This window comes from Diadema antillarum, unplaced genomic scaffold (genome assembly GCF_040938485.1).
Source record: "Diadema antillarum isolate AM-2024a unplaced genomic scaffold, OU_Dant_1.0 scf00000051, whole genome shotgun sequence".
Classification (NCBI taxonomy): domain Eukaryota; kingdom Metazoa; phylum Echinodermata; class Echinoidea; order Diadematoida; family Diadematidae; genus Diadema; species Diadema antillarum.
Window position 1 is genome coordinate 2,044,202 of NW_027270940.1, and position 4,789 is coordinate 2,048,990.

Sequence of the window (4,789 nt, forward strand, 5' to 3'; positions counted from 1 at the left end):
CAAATCGGACAAAATACAAAACATGGATATCATGAAAAAAAAATGATGATCAAGACAATAGTGAAAATAATATGTGTCTAAATAACAACACTTGTATGATTTAAATACATATATATATATATATATATATACATATATAATATATATATATATATATATATATATATATATATAAGTATATATATATATATATATATAAGTGTGTGTGTGTGTGTGTGTGTGTGTGTGTGTGTGTGTGTGACGGAAGAATGACTCGCAGACGTTGCAGTGATGTTCACTATGACCTTTATTTCCCAAGCATTCGACTGTGTAGCCAGCCTTTTTCAAAGGCTTGATGAAACATAAACATAAAACGTAGACATAAACGTAATTCATATATATAAGTGTTGTAGCAAAAAAGAAAAGAAAAAAGAAAATAAAATCATATATAATTTGCATGGTTCATATGGTTTAAACACTGTACACGAGAGAACATAGGTAGAAATTCAGTAGACCGCGCGCATACACATGCAATGCGTCACTCCTTCATATGTCCTAATGATACGTCGTTTCTTATACGCATATATCCAAAATTGAAATCTAGAAAAATATATTAGGGACAGAGTATCGATATGTAAAAAAAAAAAGTATTCTTGGAAAAAACAGTCATTTGGTAAAAAAAAAAAAAAAATGGCAGTATCTTTCACATATTGTAATGTGTCTTGTACACTTATGTATGAGCTGAAAAAGTCTGTAATATCTAATTGAATTTTCCCTGTATCTTTCTTCGTACTTTTTGGCGTTGCTGTGAATATCTTATGAAAGTCATTATAATAATGGAAAAAGGTCCCCGGTATCCCTCGCGTGTAGCAAAGCCCAGTAGGGTGTTTACGGGTGGTTTGCATATACGACGCGAGTCGGGCCCGGCCCAGCCGCAGGAGGTAGATGATAATTTCGCTGCGGCGACATAGGGCATCAGGGGAGGAAAAAATGATACCGGATTGTATGAAATATCATTGTCGACTATGGGCCAAATTTTCCCATTGCTTTTGACACTCTATTTGTGTATTTCGATAAAGCATGCATCTTATTTCCTCATAGCATATTTTGGTTTGATATTTATTTCAATGCTGGAATGACTGAGGCCCCTTTTGCCACAGTGTCGGCAATCACATTGCCTATGAGCCCACAGTGGGTAGGGACCCAGGTGAAAGTGATATGAGTACCGGTTTCATATAAATTGGTATACAATTGTAATTATTGGAAATTAGGGATTGAGAGTTATCATGGAAGTTTTGTAGTGCTTCTAGGGTGCTAAGTGAGTCGTTGAAAATAACTGCCTGTATTGGCCGTTATTCCTCTAGCCATTCCAGTACGCATAATATTGAAATTTGTTCCGCCCTACATGCTGAAATATAGGAGACCCGCCTGCTTACTCTTTTGTTGAAATATGGAATATACACGTCAATGCTTGCTCTGGAGCGGCAAGAATCTACGGATCCATCGGTATACAATAGTAGGTGGTCATGGTAGTTTGTGCTACTTATTTGCATTGCAGTTTGCTGTTGTTGTAGAGGGATCTTAGACTTGTTACATAGAGTGTGAACTTGAAAATCAATCCGGGTATCACAAATAGCCGTGACGATGTACTGGTAAGTTGTACTGGGTCAGTGCAGGGAATGCATGGGTATTGGGTTTATGAGAGAAAAGGGTTTTCGTTTTGTTTGCCACTTATAGTGATGGTGCTGCCAGCACTCCGCAAAAGCTAGGCGGACAGGATGTTGATGGTCCAGTTGTAATATGAAAAGTTTGTATATCATACCGACTCTCTTCCGGTGAAGGCTGGCGGGTAGTTCGCAGCATTCAACTTGTAAGGAGTGAAGTGGGGTTGTAAGTAGAGCACCTGTGCAGACTTGGAGAGATTGGTATTGTCTTGTATCAAAAATTGGTCAAAAATCTCTGAAGCATATTCAATAATAGGTCTTATGATAGAACGATATAATAAGAACAGGGTTTTACAGTCCGCACCTTGGGACGGTGGTGCCTGTGAGAGCGCGTATCATTTTAATTTGTTTTTTGACATTTGAAATATATATTATCAATGAGTGGTTTCCAGGTTAAACCTGGGTCAAATGCAACTCCAAGTAATCTGTACGAAGTAACTACCTCTAGACGTACGTTATTAAAATACAAACAAATAATAATTGGACTCACTCTGGGGGTATGATTTCTTTTCTTCTTTTTTTTTTTTTGTTTTTATAGTTGATGTGGTCAGACTCCAGTTCGTAATAGCCAAAGTTGAAGTTGCTAAGTTGTTCAAATCTTGTCGGATGTGATTGTGGAGAAAACCGATGTTAGTATTTTCTTCTTTATTTTCTTTCTTTTGTGATTTATAATGAAGACCTGCCTGGGAAGGCAATTTTCTTCAAAAAGTACTTTTGGTCTTTCAACACATATTGATGTATAATGTTATTATAATCTCAAATCTTAGAATGTGATATTGGAAGCATATATTACAAATAATATATAAAGAGTTTTTTATGTGGCTTACAAGAGTGGCTTTTGACGAGATGTTTTAGGAAATGAAAAGGAGATAGATTATGGGAAGTCCCACGTCGCCTGCCTAATACTGAACTGCAGTACAGGGATACGCCTTTCCCGTCGACAGGAGGGCATAGTGCTCTTCTGTCGACCCACGGTTAAGTCTCGGGCTTTTCCGATGGCATGCGCCTCGCTACCTTATGGCCTATATTATGCTTAATGCTTAGTAGGCAGGGACGTCATTGAAAAGTGAGAGATAAAGAAAAGCAGAGAGGGAGGGCGACAACAGTATCAGGAAAAAGTATACAGCTAGGGCGATAGAGGGCGCTGATTTAACTTTGACAAGTAGTCAGCCCCTCACCAGGCAGTGTTAGCTCTTATAGTTTTTTTGTTGTTGTAATCTTATCTTTCTTTGTTTGTTTTGAATGAAGATCTATCTGCTGATGATTTTCCCCACAATATGCGTATTCTTATATTAATTCATATGTTGTTAATACGGGTAGATGGTTTGTTAGGTGAAATGAGGGGTGTAGCGATGTATTTTGGGTTCGTTGATTTGGAACAATTTAAATTGCTTTGTTCTTTAATATTTGTAATGATATTAATGTGAGTTCATATTACATGAATTCCTAATAATGCATAATAATGTATAATGATATATATATATAAAGCTGCCGAAGCTCCCCGGCCCAGTATGGGTTCATATCTTATAAAGATATGGTTTATAATAATATAAATGAGCAATGATTATCATTACGCATATTATATGGGGTTAATCACGCTCTCCTGAGGGAGACCCACATTTCTTGCATGCGTTGCCGATAAAGTATGTCCAATCCGACTTGAAAGATACGGTTGAGCAAAAAAAAAAAAAAAAAAATGGCAACCCACTTCTGAAACCTGCCCTGCAACCCTAATGAGTTAAGTTTATAAAGAAGTGCATCATGATTGACAGAATCAACAAGTAAAGTTTTCTGCAAGTCTAAAAAGATAACAGCCGTATAATTTCCACAAATCAATGATTTACGGATATCCGATTCCAGTAATAAGAAATTATTCAGTATTCAACGTCCTGGAATGAAAGCCTGATGAAAATCGGAGACTAAATTATATTTATGTAGTATAACAGTCTGTGAATGATTATCCTTTCCATGGTCTTGCAAAGGAAAGGGGTTAACGAAATGGGGCGGTAGGACGAGGCACAATGCTTGTCCTTGCCAAAGTTAGGAATCAGTACAACAATTGAATGTTTCCATTGATGTGGAAGTAAACCAGTATCCCAAATTTGGCTATGCGTATGTAGCAGACTTAACATCACTTCTTCTGGGAGGTGGGTGGTAAACGCTCTGCCAATACCCATCAGCACCTGGTGCTGAATTACTGCCAAACTGAGTTGCTCGTTCAAGCTCTCCAAGAGTAAAAATGCATTTAGAGGCGAACTGTCGTCAAAACTTCGGGGGAGGCAGCAAGTGGGGGGGGGGGGGGAGGCTGTGAGGAAGGGTTAGTCTTGAGGGTCAGTGAAATGTACTGCTATGGCCTGGGATTGTCAGTGTATAATCTCTTGGACATAGAGGGCGACATAGAGTTATAAATTTCGCAGACGTAATCTTGAAAATTAGGTCTGACTTTAATATGAATGTTCGTACCCCACGACGTATCCGAAAATGAACGTAATAAATTCAGACGTTTGTTACATTTTGCGTTTATGTTATCAACGTGTGGGGACCACTTGCGGGCAGAGTAAAAAAACAGTCGGATATAACAATAACTCCATTAAATCTTCATTACCAAGTCAAAATCACAAATATATCCGTCTTCTGAACTCTCTCCAACTTATCTTAATCTTATCACATTCTGATGCACGTCTTCACTTGGATTCGATGTGTGCCGACTTTTGATATCGGAGTAAAGGTCGCCTGAAATCATAATTGTACGCTTTAAAAAAAGAATATATTTTCTTGACACTTGAAGGTACCAGTTTGTAAACCACTTTGTGAATGAAAAATAAAACGTCCTTTGACCTACAATCTTAGTTCAATTTAACCTTTTGGCAATAATGAAAGCTTTTTTGACATGTCCTTTTCCCATTTTACCCTAATGGTATCACAGTAACTAAAATTGGATGTATAACGCTTTTCCATGCCTATTGAAAAAAGTGTTACTTAAAGTTTTACTACCCCCCCCCCCCTCGAAAATGTCCGGCAGTGCCTGTCCTGTCACGCTCTATATACCATCCTCTCTGAGTTCCAAGGTCAGTTGCTTGTGAGCC